Source organism: Erithacus rubecula (assembly GCF_903797595.1).
Source record: "Erithacus rubecula genome assembly, chromosome: 2".
Classification (NCBI taxonomy): domain Eukaryota; kingdom Metazoa; phylum Chordata; class Aves; order Passeriformes; family Muscicapidae; genus Erithacus; species Erithacus rubecula.
In genome coordinates this window covers 6,400,369-6,421,223 of record NC_136685.1, presented here as the reverse complement: position 1 = coordinate 6,421,223, position 20,855 = coordinate 6,400,369, and the positions used below count along the sequence as shown (strand labels likewise).

At 44.2% G+C, this 20,855-nt stretch overlaps 1 protein-coding gene across 8 annotated transcripts in view; it reads left to right on the top strand.

The window, feature by feature from the left end:
• The window catches only part of EVA1A (eva-1 homolog A, regulator of programmed cell death), a gene marked incomplete at its 3' end in the record, with an annotated part of 202,172 nt that overhangs the window by 127,812 nt on the left and 53,505 nt on the right, over positions 1-20,855 (top strand). For 2 of the 8 annotated variants that reach the window (XM_079298051.1, XM_079298048.1), the window contains exon 1: positions 10,405-10,414. The exons of 4 other annotated variants lie outside the window; for them this stretch is intronic. Of the gene's footprint in view, positions 1-10,111; positions 10,355-10,404; positions 10,415-10,609; positions 10,632-20,855 lie in introns of those variants that run through there. 2 more of the 8 variants (XM_079298055.1, XM_079298056.1) reach the window with 2 other exon arrangements.

Sequence of the window (20,855 nt, the reverse complement as noted above, 5' to 3'; positions counted from 1 at the left end):
CATGCAGGTCTTTGATCATTTCCAGTTCAGGACTCAGGATCCATCCTGGTTTGGGAATCCCTGTTTCTGCCCCGTAGGGAGCAAGCACTTTCCTTGCTGAGCCCCTTGAGTCACAGTCTGCACTTTCAGGGGATTCTCTGTTTCTCTGTGCTCTATAACCTCTATTAAAAAGGAGAAAGCATCAGCAGTGCAATGTAAGAGAGAGGAAGGATTTAATCACTCTTCTGTTCCTACCCTTTCAATTTTCAAGAACAGGATCCTTGATCTCCTGTTTTCTTCTATAGCACATGGGACACACGCATGAGTAAATATTTGCTGGATGGATTTGGATTTAGGAACAGATCTTTGGAATCAAGAATGTGGAGAATTTCCAGGTTCCCCAGTGAGTTTTCCACCTTCATTTAAATAATTGTTCACTGAAAATTTATGTCACCTTCGTCAAGTTAGTGCAGCAAAGATGGTGCTGGTATCTGTGGTACAAACTGACTGAAAATCCATTCTGCTATTAATAAATGGTGTCTGCATAAACAGTGGCCTTTTACTGTTCTTAAAATTTTGCCTGCTTTTGGCTGTGCTATGGAAAAATAATGCCTGCTGGAGTGTTTCTGCCTCTGCCTGTCTTCTGATTGTGGCCTGACATGAACTCGTTTATGTAATGCTCCCTAGCAGCAGTGCTGCTGCTGGAGACAGGGCTGCTCCTGTGACCAGAGGTAGCTCCACATCCAATTTGAAAGGTTTTTTGAGCTACTTAACAAATGAATTATGGGAAGGAGAAGGTTTCTACCTGGGCACATCACTGGGAGCCAGGAGTGTTTTATCTCCAGCTCCTATTCAGGTGAGCTTGCTGAGAAAGACTTTTGTTCTTTTATCTCTTCTCTGTTGCCAAAGACTCCTCATTTTCTTGTGTTGCAGTTCCTTCTCTCCAGAAAGGTGAATATTGCATGAGGTGACTCCTGTTTGATGCCTTAGCTCAGGATGGTGGAGTCTCAATCATTTACCTTCACAGGAACATTGCTGCAGCAGTCCAAGGCTCTCTGGCTGGTGTTTCATGGCCTTGGTGTCATCATCTCTGCAGGAGTCAGTCTCAATGTGACATAATAAACAGCAACATTTAGTTTCAGGCCAGGAATTTTCTTCATCATTTATGGTGTTTGTGGAAGTCATGATTTCTTTAATGTAGCACAAATCTAACATATGCAAGGAATAGGCACACTCCAGATGTGCATCCAGGCCTAAACCCAGGTCTAGAAATCCATACCATACTTCATTCAAGAGCAAAGGAAAGAGGGCCTGGATACCCCTTTATTTCTTTGAGCTGCCTCCATATTTCAAGAGCAGAGGCTTTGCTGGATGAAACTGTAATTTAAGGATATTCCTTTGCTGATTTCAAGCACTCAATTCTTTGAATTTTAAGAATTAAGTGCTCTTGGGATGGAAGTGATGTGTCTCAGCTGAAATAAATTTTAAAATAATCTGCTGATGATCAGCTGTCTATGGCCAGACATCTGGCAAGAATCAGTGGCAAGAATCAGACCTGTAATCCAGCATACCCCCCTGAGAGGAGTTAGGCTGCTCCAGAGGAGTGTGTTTCTTGGGACAGCAATTCTGACTCATTTCCATGTCACAACTTATGCATCCATACACAGCAGACTTCAGACTGCAGCACTGGGCACCAGGTATTCTGCTTGTTTTTTCTCAGATGCTAAAGATTATTTATAGGGCTTTCCTCCCTTCTCCTTTCTTTCCTCAATGTCTTCTGTTCCTAATTTCCTCTGTTCTCTACTGCATTTTCTAGATGGGTAAAATGACACATCTCAGCTAAGAATTTATATTCACATGTACTTGTCTCCTGTTCATGCTCATGATGGCTTAAAAAGCCTGAAGGGATATTCTGTAATTTAGTGTCCATTCATGTGTATTTTCAGTACTTCCCATTAAACAGCAACATGTAGAAATGTTGGCAAGAACAGAGAGAACAGAAATGCTGTTCCCACTATTCCATGGAGTGCAAAGCAGGCATTACAGGGATAAATTTGCCTTATTTTCTTCAGGGACATCGAATCACTTTAAAGGCTGTCCCTTTGCCCAGCTTTTTCTATCTCCCTGTGAGCTGCTGCAAGCTGGAATTGGGAGTGTTTGGGCAGGTGGAATCAGAGACACCTCAGCTGTCATCCCAGCCAGGGAAGCTCTGAGAAGTGCCATGAAACTCATCTATATCCCTAGTTTCTATTCCTAGAGAATACAGAATGGTATGGACATGTTTGGGCTGGCTCCACATGGGGTAAGACTGACACCACAGAACCTCCAAGCTGATGTGCCTCTGGATGGGATCCACCAGCTCAGGGACAGCAGAGGATGTCCCTGGCATAATTTCACTGCATCTGAACCAAGCTGGTGCATCTCCCTACCAGGGGCTGTCCTGCAGCATGACTTAGCAAAGCTTGGAAGGGCATCAACTTGGGCATTTCTCTGTGTTGTGACACAAAGCAAATAAAAGCTACAAGGCAGCATAAAAATCTGTATTTCATTTGAGAGCATCCTCACAGGCATTCAGTGCACTTATGTCCTTTCTTTCTTAGGTTTCTGTTATACCTCTGCTCTCATGGCTTAAGGCAAATTTTGCCTTATCAGCAAACTACCTCATTTTAATAACCTTTTATTTTGAATTTGCAATACATAAGCATGGCTTTGGTTTGCTTCAGATGGCCAGGGCTGTATTCTGCAGCATAAAAACCACTGGTAGAAAGCAGGGAATGGAACTGATTCATCAGTAATAGCATCTCAAATGCATTTATTTATTTCTTAAGTGCTCTGGGAAATGCTTTCCTTGAAAACCACAAACTGTGACACATGTGAATTGATGGATGGGTGGTTTTGACTGAATATAGAAACCAACAACTCTGTATCTAGAGTGATTGGAGATGTGGAGACCTTGCTGATACCTCTGTGACATAGGATTATTCAAGCAGGAGAAGGTCATACCAGAAAACTTGCAGGAATCTCAAAGCAGGGTCTGACAAACCTTGCAAGATCAAAACCATCAGTGTTATGTGTGGATTCTCCTTTCCAGCCTCTGAAGCTTACTTCCTCAAAGAGAGGTTAAAGGAAGAAAGGTACTTTAAAGTTCCTCTTTGTAAAAGAAATCATAATTGATGGAAAATTAAAGCAATTGATGTAATATAAACCTCCTGGTAACTGGAGAAGGTGCTACAGAGGCTTCCCAGCAGTTATACATCAAGAAACATTCTTAATCTCCTAGATAATGTGGAAAAGGAATGACATTTATTATCTACAAGTCCTCACAAGTTGAGGATGCAGTTTATAAAGCAGTATTTGGCTCTCCCTCCTTTTCCTCCTTTATTGTAATCCTTCACCATGGATCATTTTACATCCAAACTCACCTTCATCTGTTATCATCCTTTGGTGATTTATCAGCATCACAAAGTTCTGATTAATAAGGCTAGAAGGGCATCCATCAGAAGAACTAAGAATGTGTGATCATTTCCTCTCAGGCTCTCATTAGCGGTGACTGTCCTTCTGGGAGTTTTATCTTTGTCTTTCTATTTCCAGACTAAAACACATGAGGCTTAAAAATAATATCCTACAATTAATCTTTTGTTTCTCTCAGCTTTAAAAACCTTTGGTCAAGATGGAATATGATCTCCATGCTGTCAGCTGAAATAAGTAGAAACAACCCAAACTGTACAAATACACTCTTAATGAATGAGCAGGCAAATCAGAATAATAGATGGCTTGATTCAGCCCCCTTCATTCAAAATGGAAAATACAAAGCTCTACAGATAATCCTATGATCATATAAAATATTTGTGGAGTAGATAGGAATTACACTCAACAGTGTCTTTTCCAAAAGAGCTTCCTATTCCTTTATGTTGCTTTGGTTTAAAATTACATAGTTCTGGTGAAATGCCCCTCTGGTATTTTCAGGTTGCTGTTCTAAGTTAAGTGGGAAAGGTTTTGTTTCAGAGTTTCTATACTAAGCTCTCTTTTTAATGAGACACTCCTAGGTTAAAAATACCTTCTGAAAGCAGCTTCCCACGTCTTTCCTACATTAGTGACAGATTGGAGAAGAAAATGTGGAGTACGCCTGAAAGTGATAAGTTGAGGTTAGAGGTCTAGCCAAAGTCAAGTGCTGGGGAGTTTCAGCTGTAGAGAGCTGATGCTTTGAATTATAATCAAGTGATTAATGTTTCTAATGTGAGTGGCTTTGGGAGTTACAAGGACTTGCAGCAACAGCTTGGATAAGAATGGTGAAACCTGCTTTTAGAGTTATTTTATTTATAGCACATTGATTAGGTTGGGCAAAATGGACAACATGTGCTTATGTGGTTAATGATTAATCCATGTGAGGACTAAACTAGTCTGCTGAGTTATGAGAAAGCCATTTGTAGGTCAGATTTTTCTGGAGAGAGACAGGCTTGAGAGAAAATTCCTATCTGTTTGGGGGTAAAGGGGAGCAGGGAGAGGGGAGAAGAAGAAACCAGCTTTTCTCCTTTTGTAAAATACAGAGAATGTAGATATTACAGATCTTCATTAGATTTTAAAGGTCATTTGCCCCTGAAGTTTATGTAGCTGGCTTCATAAATACCAAAAATAGCAGGGGAGGAGCAGACATGCATGGAAATTTATTAAATTTTTTTTTTTTATAAAATAGCAGTTAATCCAATGTTAACATATAAAAACTGCAAAAGCCAGAAAAGAGTACATCTCAGAGGCATTGTAATTTTTCTTGTGGGATTCAGAGAATCTAGAATGAAATTAAAGGTACTGAAGGAAAAAAATAAATTATGTAAGACTATTCCTTCTGTTTGAATTCACCACACCTTAATCCTGCTGCTGTAAGCAGTTTAAGGTATTCTTTCAAACAGAAATAGTTTTCCCAGGTGAGAGTATAGCTAATAAACCCAGTATTTTGGCACATGGTTTATGTTGTGGTTTTAGTTATAGATCTGTCAAAAGGATAAAAAAAGATTGGTTCCCCTCCTCTGTCCTTGTCCAGGGTTGTGTAGGTCCTTCAGCCACAGGTCCCACTGGTTTCCACCAGAGACCATGATGCCATTTGGGCTAAAGAAAAGGAAGTAAAGCAAAGACAAACAAAGACAAAGAAGTAAAAGAAAACCCTTATAAATTCCCCTTCTATAGCAGCCAAGTTCATGTGGGCTATTTCACCCTAGAATCTCAATAGCTGCATGTTGCTCATTCTCACAAATAAACAGGCAAAACCTGTCCATTTGCAACAAGCCATTTCTCTTCTCTACTCTTATTTCTAGGTAGAAATGGAAATGTGATGTTCATTTTCCAGGAAGCAAGTTGCCAAGTGAATACTCTCAAATGTGTTTCCTACCTCTGCTGGGTTTTGCTGCAGGTGCTATTTTTGAATGAGCTCAGATTATCAGAACACACTTTCAGAAAAGCTGACTGATTATAGTGAATATTTTTACTGAGAGAAAATGGCATCTAATGCAGAGACACTTAATTATATATATATGTAAAAATACATGGTAGCTTTCCCCTCCTTTGACACCCTGTAACCCAGAGTGGATATCTGCTGAGAATATGTACTTTAGTGTCACCCAGCACCTTGGGCTCCAGTGGTAATTCCATGAAAACTTAATGTCCTGATCAGAGTTTACCTCATTTAGAGGCTATACAAGATGACTTGTTTCTGACATCAAAGTCATGACAACACTATTATAATATTTATTTTATAGATATGAAATAATCTATGTTTTGCTCTGATATGTAAATACATATCTTATTTTTGACCCCCTTGGAAGACAAGGAAAATTAGGTACAGAGATTGAAGTAATTAGCTAGACTAATAATCCCTGTAGTAGGAGAATCAGCTCTAGAAGGGATTTATCTTACCTGTGTTAAACTGTGTATGAGCAAAACAAATTATCCTCCACAAGGGTCAATCTCTATTAACTAGAGAGAGACAGTGCAGATATTTGGCTCAGATTCTACCCCTGGGCTGGCTAAGCAGAGTTCAGATACATCCCACTCCATGGATTAAAACTCTGGTTTTTGAAATGACAAGCAAGGGCCAAGCTATAGGAATAGATGTGCTCCTTACCTTGGAAAGCTTACAGACAAAAACCAATGTCTGAAGTACAAGAAACAAGGATGTTAAAGCTGTATGGAAAAGTCTGAGACTCACAGGACAAGCCTGTATTTTCCCAAGGCTTCAGGATGAATAAGAAAGTCTTGTGGATCTTTTGGGTAACTTACCATTCTGAAATTAGCTATATTTAGTATATTGGTTAAGTTAATTTAACAGCACCAGGGCCCTGCCAAAAACTTTTATGGTGTTAAATGTTATCATGGTCCCTGTTTACCCTAGGGTGGGGTACCAAGCCTCTGGCACAGCCTGACCCAGAGATTGCTCCCAACAAGAGATCTGCATGGGGCCATTCTCTTGTGGAGGTTAAGGGCATTTAGCCCCCACTGTGCCTGAGGCTGTGCCTGCTGGCCCTGGGACCAAAGAGCAGCCCTGACCCTATTTAGTTAATCTCTTCCTCTTCTCATTTTATTATTTGATCTCTTCATGATCAGAACCATGAGGAAACAGCTATGGTGTGCTGGGCTTGATACAGGGCTAGCCTTACTTTGAAATAATATGGTGCTATCTAATTCCCTTCTGCTGCTCTCTCTAATCTGTAAAGACCTCACAAATCTGATTTTGGCCTGGTTACCCTAATCTGCATCATGGGCTGCCCAATTCACTGACTTCAATGGGCCACACTGCGCTAGGTCAGGGTTTGGAGCTGATACTTGGTTTTTTTTGAGCTGGTTGAGCAAACAGATCTGCAAGATTTCTTCTTGACAGTGCACTAGCTCTGATCTGAAAGGAGACACAGCTTTAGACATCTGTTTTAAGGGCAGAACTATTCTGAGCTTATTTAAACTTGATACAAGGCTCTGTTTATATTTCTTTGATTAATTGAAAATAACCTCTCATTAAGGAAGTGACAACCGATACCGTACGATTGTGCTCAAGTCATTCACAGGACTGAAAAAAATATGCCAAAGGTTGGGCAGGTCAAAGCCCTTGTTTGGATCAAAGCATATGTTGAACACTGTATAAATGCCAAATCTGAAAGTGTTTTGTGTTCAAGGCTGAAGTTTGGAGTAAAATGATACTATAACAATAAATCCCCAATTCAGCTTGTTAGGTCGCTACTGCATTCACAAAGGCACAGCAAAGAGAGGGGTGCATCTGATGGAGCAACTGGATAGGAGTCCAAGTCTGTTAAAAATTTACACTATAGGTGAGGTAATACCACATCCAGTTCTGGTAGGCACATTTGAAAAAGAACTTTAATGCAATGGAAATGGATCTTGAAAGACTGACAGGCACGGTTTGTGGTTTGTTCATAAATCTGCCTCACCATGAGAGACTAAAACAGCCCAGCTATTTTTATTTATTCAGGACAAGGTTATGAGATGACCTGTCTGTGGTTTTGTAAAGTTGAGCTTGCATAGTGAAGGAGCAGCAGGCTCCAGTTTCCACTCAGGGTTCCATAGCCTGGCTGCTTTCAACCAAAATATTGGAGGGTCCCCAGCAATGCCTGGGCTTGAAATATTCCTGCTGTTCTAGGGGTAAACTGAGGATGGGCTGGACCTTGGTGGGCTGCAGCCTCCTCTGTCCTTGCCTGATCTGCAGCTTCCTGGAGAGAGTGATGATGATGGCCAGGGTGGAGAGTGGAGAGTGAAGCCAGACAAATGCAGATCAGAAAGGCAGCCCTTCTTCTTGATGGGGTGATAGCCACTGAAATAACTTATTTGGACTGGGTTGTCCTTCCTTGAAAGCTTCTTATTTGGGGGGGGTGGAGGGGGGGAGTGGGTCTTTGCATGATGTGCTATAATTTGTAATGATTAAAATGTTGTTTTGGGACACTATTCTGTGCCTTCAGCTTGCAGGTGATCAGGCCAGGTGATCAAAATTATCAAATGAGTGATCTTACCTGGTCTTAAAATAGGAATATTAAATAGGAATATTTTAAAATTCTTGATTTAGTGAGAATATTATATTCCTATAAAACTGATTGGTAAATGGAAAAGTCTCAGTGAGGCCATCTTTAGCCTGAGAAAGTTCAGCTTTTTAGGAAAAAAACCCACTTACCACTTTCATAGGCAGAATGGCTATGTTTATATTTTCTTTCCAGGAAAGAGTTAAATCTGAGCTTAGATCTGGATTCCAAGAATCCCTATGGTTTACTATATGAGATAAGACATCTTTCAGTAGGATGAGGAGTGATTCAGCTTCTTCTAAACAGCATTTGATCTCACTCTACAGTGACCTTATTGTGTAGGCATCTCACCCACGTTTCAGCAGTGGTTTGGGAACCAAATCAGGAAGATGGGGACCCATTAGAAAGTCCTATGGGTTCCTATCAAAGAGTTTAGGGCACTGCCTGCTGCAAGGGCAGGTGGGATTTGCAGAGAGCCCAAAGTCAGGCTAGGTCTGGGCTAGCCTGTGAAGGACACATTTTAGGTGTTAGGTCTAAAGGATGCTTTAAAAACTGCCACCAAGTTCAATAGCTGCTATGCCCTTGCACCCAGCATTGTAGAGAGGTGTTCAGAGGGTTTGCCTTGCTGAAAGGTTAGAGTGGATATTAGGAAAACATTGCAAATAGATCAGGAATAATGCCATTAGAAAATCCATTTGATTGGATATCAGGAAAAAATTTCTACACTGGAAAGCTGGTCAGGCACTGGAACAGGTTGTTCAGGAACATAGTGGAGTCACTATCCTTGGAAGTGTTCCAAAAATGTGTAGGTGTGATAGTTGGGATATAGTTTAGCGGTGAACACATTGTTGTTAGCTGGATTTGGTAATATTTGGGGTCCTTTTAAACTGTAATGATTTTATGATTATATGCTTCTGAAGTATCCATCCGACTTTGTTCAATAAAGGCAGTTTATTGCATCCATCCAAGCAAAGTTTGGTTGGATCCAAGCAAAGTGTGGTTTTCTGCTTCTGTGAGTTGTGCCATTGGCACATCTGGCAGGTGCCTGAGGTGTGGGGGCCCGTGTGCTCGTCTCCAGGCTGGCACAGCACCCCTGGCACTGCAGATGCCACCACCCATCCCCTCTGCTCTGGGAGCTGCGGGCAGCAGCGGCTCCCTGCAGCCCCGGGCAGCGCTGCAGTTTGGAGTGCTCCCTGCACAGCTGCATTCACAGTGCTCCCTGCACTGCTGCATTCACAGCACACCCTGCACAGCTGCATTTTGGAGTGCTCCCTGCACAGCTGCATTCACAGTGCTCCCTGCACTGCTGCATTCACAGCACACCCTGCACAGCTGCATTTTGGAGTGCTCCCTGCACAGCTGCATTCTGGAGCGCTCCATGCCCAGCTGCATTTCGGAGTCCTCCCTGCACAGCTGCATTTCACAGTGCTCCCTGCACAGCTGCATTTCGGAGCGGTTCCTGCAGCGCTGCTTTTCGGAGCGCTCCTTGCACAGCTGCATTTCGGAGTCCTCCCTGCACAGCTGCATTTCATAGCACTCCCTGCACAGCTGCATCTCGGAGCGGTTCCTGCAGCGCTGCATTTCGGAGCGCTCCTTGCACAGCTGCATTTCAGAGCTCTCCCTGCACAGCTGCATTTCATAGCACTCCCTGCACAGCTCCATCTCACAGCGTTCCTTGCACAGTTGCATTTCGGAGCGCTCCCTGCACAGCTGCCCGGCTCTTGGGGCAGCCGCTGCCCCACGGGATGCAGGAGTGGGGACCTCGCTCCTGCCTGCTGCCCTCAGGCACACGTTCGAGAGCTTTGAAAAGCCAGGAAACTGCTGAAAATGCCATTTTGCTCTTGGTGTATAACATCATCGCACCACTCCTGCTCACATAAATAAACTCTGATGGGAATCCCGCCCCTACCCCCCTTCACTCTTTGCTTTAATAAAACTTGTCACAGTGAATTTTTTTTTTCCAAGTCAGCAGATTTTTACGCTGGTTAATGAGGGGGAAAAATTTCTCTTCCCCCCCACCCGCCCCCAGTTGCCTCCCCTCTCTTTCATGTCAGGGGCCAAGTTTGGATTGGAGCCTGGTGAAGTTTCTGTGTCATTTCCTGTTGCTGCCCTCCCCGACACTCGCTCCGCGCTCCAGCCCTCCCGCAGACGCGTCCTCCCTCCCTCCCTCCCTCCCGGCCGCGGCTTTTGGGGAGGATGTGACAGCGCCGGGCACACCTCGCCCTCCCGCCCGGCACACCGCATTCCTCTCCTGCCGTCCCCACGGCTCGGCTCCCAGCCCGCTGCCGACAAACCCAGCGCTGCAACAACTTTCTTCTCTCGGCGCAGCTCGCTGTACTTCTCAGGCTGCTGGGAGGCTGAGGGTGAGCGCGAACACATCCTGGTCCGGCAGAGACGGCCGCCGTGTGCTGCTGTCCGTGCAGGTGGCCGAGGGATGCCGGGCGGTGTTCGGGTGGGGAGGGGGCGCGGGATGGGGACGGGACGGGAACCCGGTGCCAGTGTCACTCCGTGGGACAGCAGCGAGGGCTGGCAGCGGTGCTGTTGTGCTGGTGGCTTGATGTGAGTGGCGGAAAGCAGGGCTATTTAACAGAGGGAGAGCAGCACGGGCATGGGCAGAAGCCGGGCAGGCAGTGAGCGGAGGTGAGGCAAAGCGCAGCGGCTGCTCAGCGTTTTCTCTTGCGTGTTTGTCTTTCGGCTTCAGTTTAGTGATTTTTCCCAGGGCTGGCTTGCGGCAGAGTTCACGGGGTTTGTGAGTGTGTCCAGTCCCGAGGATTGCTTTCCTGAGCAGAAAGAGCTGATACATGTGGAAGTCTGTGTTACCCTCGCTTGGAGGAGCGGACACAACTCAGCTGGCATCTGTAAAATCCTGCCTGCGCTGCCTTTCCTTTACCATTGCCTTATTTGCTCTCTGAACGCACATATATTTGGTAGGAAAACCACACAAATGCTTGTGCTTTAAAGTGGAGCAACTGTGACTTCATGTACTATTTCTGTCATTCCTGACTCGTTCAGTCTTGACTGTTTCTTGGACAAACAAGGCGGAACAAACTGACGGATAAATCCTGAAGCATGTGCTGGAGCCGGTTCCCGGAGCTCCCAGAGTTAAAAGGCTTTCTTGAACTCACTGACACAGGGCAGTAAATCTCAATGTGTCAGTAAGCGAGGGGAAAAGCGCTTGCAGAGCATTACACACCGGCAACTAAATCGGTGCTGCACAACCCCGGGTCTTCACAGGCAGGATAAGCTCCCAACACCTGCAGTATTTAGAAAGGTCGATTATATGTACAATATTTACCAGCTAATTATAAATGGGGCAATAAAAACCTTGGAGTTGGCCCCAGGAAAAATGATGCCAAGGCTTTGTGTACGTATGGTGTGTTTACCACCGAGTCACTGCTTGATTCGTGTTACTCCCTCAGCTCCCTCTCGTTTTATGCTGGTTTGGCAGTAGAGTTCTCTCTGTCCCCCCTTCCCTAAGGGAAAGTGGTGGAAGAAGGTACGAGATGTAGGAAAGGGACTTTGGGCTCACCCTGTGCACTTCAGTCCCTCTCCTGCCTCCAGCCAAGGCAAATCTCCACCCATGGCTGGGGAAAGTTCAAGCTCCCTGTCCAGCCTTGGCACCCCTTGTCTTGCTGCCACGGGCAGTGGGGGACCCAGGAGACATTCACTGACAGCTTTGCCTGGAGCCAGTTTCTAGGTAAAAACTCAAAGTTTGTTTCACAGTTCCTCCACTTCTTTCACTTTTTTTTTTTTTTATTTTTTTTTTTTTTTTTTTTTTTAATCAAGTTGAGTAGGAAATCCTTTTTTGGGTCTTCCAGTCTCCCAGACTCTTTCTGAGTGTTGTGCTCCTGAAGGATTTATCAAAAAGTATTCACTTTCAGTATTCTCACAGCAGGCTTACATGTTCAAGTGAGCTGGTCTGGAAGGGTCTGTGCTACCACACTGCTCGATCTGAGGAACTTTTGGGTGTTGCTGGAGTTCAGGAAGGGCCAGGACACTCGAAAGGCAGTTTGGATGTAGTCACCTTGTTTCAGAGTGTAAGAGAGTTTAATAATATGTAGTCGTCAGGCTGTGCCAATTGGCTTCAGGGCTGAAGAATGGGCTCTGGCAGGGGTGAGTTTACTAGCAGAGGTAGCCAAGAGAGTAATGAGCTCATGTAACAGAGGGAGGAGAGAAAGTGTAACAAGAGTTGCTCCCAGCACCTCCTAGGAGCCCAGGAAGCAGCACTTACCTGGAGCTGTGCTCTGTATTCTCATGTGAAAGGAAATGGGGTGACAGACTGGCATTTCCACAGGGGTTCAACAGGCAAGTCAGCTCTGAGGTGAATGGAGTCATTGCCTGTGCAAGGTGGCTGGGGGTTAACTGGGCTTCAGGGGCTGCTTGGGTGAATGAAAGGGGAATGGGACCTCCAGTCCTTTGGAAATCCACCCATATATACAGACATTGAGAGATGAACATCTGTCTCAAGTGCAGGTTTTGTAAGTTGATTTTTAAACTATCCCAAAACTTTACCTATGTGCTAATTGGGAGGTGAACATAATTTCCTCCTTAATTTTTTTGGATTTAAATGTGAACCCCCTTCATTTTAAGCCGAGTTCACTTCATCACTGCTGATTTCAGTGATGTTATTCTTGATTTACTGCAGTGGAGGGCAGGTAAGAATCAGTCCCTTAATATCTGCTTTTTTTCTGACACTTGCAAAGGAGAAATCAAAGCAAGAGAAACCCACTAAGGGTGAGATCATGATGGGAGCTGAAGGGTCTAAACTACCAGCAAGACCTTTCTAGCTTCCTTTTTTTCCTTACTTGTGCTACATCTCAGCTTTTACTTCTGTCAATAGAAATGTGTTCTGTGTCTAAGCAGATTCTGGGTCCCTGTTTTTGCACAGAGCTGCTGTAACAGAGCACACCCAGGGTCCTGTCTTGCCTCCTCCTTGTGCGAGCGTGTTCTCCACACCACACAGTGCTTGTGTAGCCTTGACAGATGGGCCAAGGGATGGCCATTCCAGCTCTGCTGCTTACCTTGGGAAAGTGCTCTGGAGCCCAACAGACTTTACTGTCTGGAAATATTTCCTGTTGCACAACATAAATTGTCTCTTTCAGTTTAATCCTGTTGTCTTAGGTTACCTCACCGAAGCACTAACTTGAGTAAAGCCTCTCGTGGTGGCAGCTCCACTGAGGTGGGGGAACCAGTGTTCTGAGAGGCCACAGGTTGTGAACACTCTGCAAGAAGGGGGGTGAGCATGTGCTTCCCTTCCCCCTGTATCATCTTGCACAAGGGCAGGGCAAGCAAGTCCTGCCTTTTAACTGTGCTGCTTCTCATCCCTGAGGCAGACCCCTCTGCAGCTCCACAAACCATGATGGCCAGAGACCCCCAGGAGACATCTCCCGTCACTGGTGGATTCTTATGGAGCTGGGCTCCTTTTTTCTGATCTGCTTTGTTCTGCTTCAGTGCTTGAGCTTGCTGCCCAAGGTTGCTCGAAGGATTCTGTGCTGCTGCCCACCAGCATGTTGGCTACCACCTGCTCCAGATTCTCACAGAATTCTCACAGATTCTCACAGAGTCTCTCTCTAGCCTTGGCCCAGTCTGTGGGTGCTTCCCAGCTCCCTGTGCTTTCCCATCTCCCCAGGCTGAATCAGACACTCTGTGTTCATCTGCTTTGCTCTTGCTTAGCTCCAGCTCCAGTTCTCGTGGTATTTAAATGCTGATGCACAAATTTAGGTAACATTTACACGCTCTAGTGAATCTTCAGCTCGCCTGCACAAATTTCTTGTTTTCCTTCTAATGCAGTGCCACTACCTGAGGACAGTGCTGCCTCCTTGCTCCAGGGAGCTGCTGATCCCCTCTGCTAATGGGACATTGCCACAGCAGTGAGGATGTGCAGTGGAGATGGTCAGGATTAACCAGACCATAGCCCTGCTGCTGGCCAAACACAGCCAAAAAGGTGCCAACTTCCCTCTCTCCCCAAACAAAATCCTGTTTGCTTTGGCTATTTTAAACATATTTGCTGGTGGAGTCTGGGGGTCACTATCAATCTGAGCCTTGCCACATTCAACCTACAGCTCTTTAAAATGGATCATTGTGGAGATGGGAAGGACAGTTTTTGTTCTTCTGTCCACTGGCGTGGGGCTGCCTGACATGATGGTGGTTGTGGCAGTCACTTGCTTCCCAGTAAAACAGATAAAGGCAGCAGACTTCTCAAAGTCAGAGGCTTTCTCTCCTTCCTCCTGACTTCTGGACTTAAATTGGTGAGAAGGAGGTGAGAGGCCTCTGTATCCCATCAGCAATTCCCTCAATCATCCTCTCCCTCCCTGGAAGTGTTATTTTTGGTTAATTCATACAAGTCTGGGCCTCCTTGGTCTATCCTGTGGGAGGAAGCTCTAGGCTGGAATTCTGTAATAAAAGCCAGATTTTTCTCTGGAGGCAGAGCGGAGGAGGCCACTCCTGTTGCTCCTCCAGTTCTTGTTAGTTCTTGATTAGCTTAATCTGGCAACTCAGAAGTTTTCTTTCTCTGCTGAGAATAAATTTGGCCTCTGAGGAAGGTCAGTGTTGTGGTGCTCACTCTGAGATACCTGATTTCCACAGAGCCACAGCTCAAGCTGTTTGGACCTCATCTTCCTGATGGAAGTTCCCAGCAGTTCACTGGGGAGGAGTCTCTGAGTGCATCACAGGCTGTTTGCACCCATGCAGAACCATGGCTTTGCTAAAAACAAGGAGTTTGCCTGCAGTGTCCTTGGCCAGAGTTAATTTGCTGCCAACCTCAGGAGCAGGGAGCAGTCTGTCCCTTCCCACACCAGCAGAGGCTGGTTTTCTCTGGAGTGAGTACATCTGTGTACCTGCACTTTGGAGAGTTCTCAGAGGTGTTCTGTGGTTATGAAAAAAGCACAGATCTGCCCTTTGATTTCCTCTGTGACCACAATAATTCAGCCTTCTCCTCCTCCACTGACCATTGGCAATGGAAAAATCACTAATCCCTGCTCTCTTCTCCTTGCCTGTCCTTGAAGTGGGGTTTGGTTCCACAGGGGCTGGTGCAGTGAAAAGCTGAGAACATCTGAGGTTGCCATAATTTAAATATGCAGGTGCTATCTTAAATATATCCAAGGAGCTTGCTATCTAAACTGAGGTTTCTTCTTGGTCATCAGACCCAGTACTGAGGCAGCAGCTGAAGCTGACCTATAATCCTCACTGGTACTTCTCACACTTCCTGTAAGACAGTATTTTGGAGTTTCCCATCCAGACTAATTTCAATAACTTAATAAAATCTATATTGTATTTCTCTCATTTTACTAGTCACTGTGATTCCCCTCTGAGAGAGCCTAAATTATGCTAGGAGTACTTTTTCCCCCTTCTTTTTTATTAATATATCCATGGACTGTATAGTCTTCAGAGATTTATTTTTCTTTAATGAAATCAGCCTCATTTTCCTGGCTAGTGTACTGCATGAATGTCACATTTAAATATGTGCTTTCACATCCAGTCCTTTCCCTCAGATATATTACTTTACACTACATTTGTCTGTGTTAAACTGCAGTGCTGATTTGCTACATCAGTGACCGTGAACGACTCCAATTCCTCTGACTCCTGTTTTGTTGTTTCTCATTGTTTATTCTCCAAAATGATCTGATTTTTGGAATGGTTGGCACATTGTAAGCTGAAGTTTCTTAATTCTTTTCCTCTGCTTGGTACAATGGTTACAATTAGATTAATATGTATTTAGTAGATTTGGACTGCAGAGCAAGTACAAAAAGCTCTCCCAGGAGCAATGAATGTCAAATGTCACAGCAGTGTGTGGTGCCAAGTGTGCACAGGAATGAAGGGGTTAAGATGTGCCCAAGTTGTAGGGAAGATTCCTTACTTTCTCCCACAAGCAGGAGCTGTTGGTGGCCAGTCTCCATTTCATTTTGAAGGCCTTCCTTTTTTTCTTGAAGAGCTCTGTAAGTGTTTTCTTCCTCTGCTGCAATTCAGAAGTCAGAAAGGTGCTCTTCAGCCTGCTAAGGATGCTTGAACAGCACTGAGCCTGCAAGATCTGAGATTTGGTCAGCAGGATATAGCTTTCAGTCTTACTGTTTAAACATGCAAAATTGGGAATTCCCTTCATTCCCTTCTCTGAAGAAGTCCAAGCTAGACAAATCTGCCAGGCATGCTAATGCTTCCTGACAAACTGCTTCAAAACACGAGTTTCACATAAGGACAGCAACAGTGCAGCAGAAACCCTTCCCAGAGACAGAAGTACACCTTGCTCTTGTTTAAGCCAACCTCCACCTTCATGTTGTGCTTCCCTGCCTGGGTCTGCATCCCCTGTGCTTCAGGAGGATGCTGTGCCAGGTGGTGAATATCTCATGCACCACTTGTGAGAAATTCCAGCTGATATTTAGGACAGGCTTCTGTGCCATGTCAGCTTCTGAGAGGAGCAATCCAGGAGGCAGGTGCCTGTGCAGATACATCCCTGGTGTTTCCAGCTGGCTGGCTCTCAGCAGCTCCTCACTGGGCACAGAAGGGAACACCAACTGCCCTTCCCAGACCCCTGTTTCCTTGGACCCTACATGTACAGTGTGGGTTCTGAGTCTCTCCTCAGAAATTCAGTGCTCCTGACTCCTTCTGATTCTGCTGAATGCCTCAATACTTAAAACAGGCATGCTGCTGGGTGGGATGGCTACAGGGTCACTATTGTGACACCTGGGTAAGGCTTTTATTAAACACGGCTCCAAGTCAACTTCCATAACTCAGGTTTTGCAAGTGCAAAGTACAGGCTGCAATCTGGGGAAGTATTCTTGACCTTAATCTTTATTTTCAAAGTGATGTGTGAAGCACTGCCTGTTGTTACTAAAAGAAATTATGCATGTTAGGAGGGGATCATTTGGCTATCAGGCCGTGCAATCTGGTTTTATTTTTTAACAACACTAAATACTTGCTGATTCTGTCCGGACCTCGCCTGTAGTTTTCTAGAGTTGTCTCTGAGGCAGGAGCTTTCTTGCAAGGAAAAAAAAAAAAAAAAAGAAGTTTGCATGAGGGCCCTGGTTTGCTCTCTGCACAGCTTTGACTGTGCAGCTGGCTGCCAAGCATCACACAGCAAGGCAGAGCAATGCTTGTGAATCACCATGGAACAACATCAGACGAGCCAAACAGACCCATGTGATTTTAGGCAGGGCTCAAGAATTCTGTTCCTTTAGCTTCAACCCAGGGGGCAAATTTGTTCATTTTCCTGGCACTGCAACAATGATAAAGCCTCTGCACCCATTTGCCCTGAACCGGTGTGGTTTGTTTTCTGAAACACATGCTGTTCCTGTTCTGGGTGATAATAGCTGCTACAGGGTAGGTGGAGATTTTGTGGGACCAATTCTCAGGTACATTAAGCTGCTTTCACCTCTTCCTGAGTATATAAGATGTCCTTAAAGCAGGTGTAAATGGTGTAAATTGACTCCAGAATCAGACAAATAGGTTCCCAATTCTGAAGTGAGTATGTGTGGCATACTTTTTGTGGGGAGATGAATAACTGAATTGATGTCTCTCTCACTGAGTCAGGTGCTGATGTTTGGTGGCCACGATGCTGGAGGAAAACTTTAGGAATGTCGAAGCACCTGTGTCTGAGGACATTGAGTGCTCCAGTGGTTCATGCCCTTGACACATTCAGGTTCCTCAGCCTTATCTGGTGGCTAACCAGGTTTGGAATAAAATCACAGAATCATGGAAACACAGGGTTGGGAAAGACCTCTAGTTTCATTGAGTCCAACCATTAACCCAACACCACTGTGTTCACCACTTATCTATGTCCCTTAGTACCACATCTACACACCTTTTTAATGCTTCCAGGGACTGGTGATTTCACCAATTCCCTTGGAAGCCTTTTCTAATACTCACAAATCTTGTGAGTAAGGTGTGTAAGAGCATAGATGGCAAAGTTCCAGAGCCTGAAATGTTCATTACTACAGAACTCACTGCTACATAAAAACCACTAGAGCTTTCTTGACCTTTGATTCTTTTCCCTCATGGCAGAGATCACATAGTGTGAATCACCTCAGAGATGAAGTGAAAGCATATAGCAGCCAGCAAAAGAAAATTTGACTTAGGGAGGAAGGAAGGCATTTTTTGTGTAATATAAGAATGCAGGCAAAGATATGAAGAAAACCACCTACTAAAGAGAAGCAAGCTTGTGAAGTGGACATTAAACCTCCTACGCTGCCTTTTCATGCCTCCTGGACAGCTTACAGTTATTTCAAAAAAGCACAGCTTGACCCTAAAGCACCCTAAATTATATCCCTGTCTCAGTGGTTTCTTGGGTACTAATGTGTCTCACAAGACCACTATGGACCTGAGGAGGAGACCAAGTGCAGCTGGAAGAACAAGGATGCTGTGCCCTTCCCCAGTCCAACATCTGGGACACAAGGAGGGTCATCTTATCCAAATGCAAAGTGGGGGTGCTACTCAAAGCCATCTGTCAGAGGTTTCATTCCTTCTTGCTTGTGGTACCCTGGAAAATTGAAAAGCTCCATGTGATTGCTTTGTGTCAATAAGGAGGAAAGGGTGGAGAAATCCCCATGACTTCTTGCTGCATATGCTGCCTGAGAAAACACGTGCTGTTGCAGTGAGACCTCACAGCATGCTAACTCTTAAAGTATATATGCAAAACTTTGAAACTAGATCTTTTGTTGACCTTGGAAGAAAAAGCAGATTCCAAACAGAAGCTTGGGAAAAAAAAATCTGCTGTTCCACCTGTATTTGCTTTTGCTTTACTGATAAATGGATGCAGCTTGCCTGTGTCATGGTTTTGTCCTGCTTGTCTTCTAAATCTGCATAAACTTTATTTTTGGGCAGTTGTAATTTCAAGACCCAGTCACAAGGTAGGCAGATGAGGAGCTGCATCAGTTCTTCTATCCTCTCTTTCACTGAATTCCTGAGCTTTGGGTCTTGCTTTTGAGCAGAAATTTTGTGATGGAGATTGTATGGACTGAATGGTGACATGGAAAAAGTGAACCTCCACAGGGGCTTGAACTTTGGTCTACAGAAAACAACCTGATGGTTTTAATATGCAAAGGGCCATAAAGATATTCAGATTAAAAACTTAGTATGGGAAAACTTAAAATTAAATCTCCATGGCTTTCAAGGGAATTAGTTCTACCTTTGTGTTTCTATTGGGCCAAGGGCTTCTTGAGGGTATCTGGGGGCTGTTTCCCCTTGGTCCATGCCTGGGGGGTTGATTCAGCTGTGGCACTGCTCTGGTGCAATACACAGTGCCAAGTTCATTCCTGTGAGGTTCAAAGGAGAAGAAATCAGTGCTGGGGCAGGCTGCAGTGTTTGTGGGGAAACACCTGTGATCTGTCATTAGTTCTTTTAAGTGTTTAATCTGTTACATCATCATGCAGAGTCTGGTACTGTATGATGAGATGGAGTTGTTCTGTTTGATTTCAGTTCAGCTTTTTTTGGCCCCTTCAGTCTAAATGTAGGCTCTTCATGGCTGCAGTTTACCAGGAGGCACTGTAGAAAAGCTCTGGCATGCATTCATTTAAATAACATCTGATATATTCTGGAGGATAAATGGTGTGGAGCAGCTACAGTGCTGTTTCCAAAGAGCATCTTTGGCAAGAAAATAGAGAGGAAGGAAAGATCCGTTATGTGTGCCTGTGTATTACCCCTAGAACAGGATCAAAGTTATGAAAAGAAACTCTGGTTTTGTTTCTCCACAGTTGTTAAAGTTCACAGGCTTCCCAGGATCTACATTTCAAGGCTATCATTAACCAAATTTTGTACATTTACATTTGTTCAAAATAGTTTCCAGGCGGTGGGTAATTAGTGGTTAGAAATGGCTTGCAGTTTGGTGATAATTTGATTAAGTGAAATCCTTAGGAAAATGAGCATTCCAGGTCTTTTGTGTTTTCCTGCTTCACCTGTGGACCTCAGCTGTTTCCCCACTCAATCTCACAGGAGACATCTCCTCTATCTCCTTATTTCAGTAAGGAATAGATGGATCCTAGTCAGGAAAGACAGGATGCCTCCAGCCAGAATGAGCAGCAGGAAAAGACATTAACTCCAAAAAATTGCTACTTTAACATTCTTTCTGGAGAACTTCAAATGCAGTAATTACATCCCTCTCCACAAGAACTCCATGTACTCTGTTTTTTTGAATTAATTAATCCCTAAGTCTGAAGCATTCTGCAAACAAATGAAGAACACCCATGTCTGTGCATTTCCTTGCTGGCCAGTGAGCTAGTGAAGAAAAGGGGGGAAATAAAAATAAAGAGGTAAATATTCAAAGGTTACCCAATTATGTATAAATAAAAATAATTTTCTAATGTTGTGCAAGGTGGCATATGGATTTTTAAAATTAAGATGATGAAGTGATATAAGAGTATAATCTGACCTGTCAGTCCTTTTTAATAAAAGGACTTTGTGTCCTGCTCCTTCATTCAGAATTGGGGACAGTGGAAGGGAAAGTTAAGTATTTAAGTAGGTTCTTTTATATATATAAAAAAAATCTTTGTTTTACTAATTTACTTCAGGAAATTTTGATTAAAAATATTGATATAAAAAAAGATACTGTCTTTATGCCTTCCTGTATAACTGGAGATTTGTCAGATAGTCACTGTCTCATGTATTCCCAGTTGGTGGGAATGGATTTACAAATGTTTGAACCTAGAAACCCAAATGGATTTACAAACAGTTGCTTTAAGTAGTTTTACAGATCTCATTGTGACAATGACATATTGTTCATGCTTCCAAACCATAGGGTTAGTACCAATGCAGTGCTACCTTGAGTAGCAGGAGAGAAACAGCCTCACTCCTGGCTCTCTACAATCCCTGACAGGAGGTTGGAGCCAGGTGAGGGTTGATCCCTTCTTCCAGGAAACAAGAGGCAGGACAAGGGTAAAA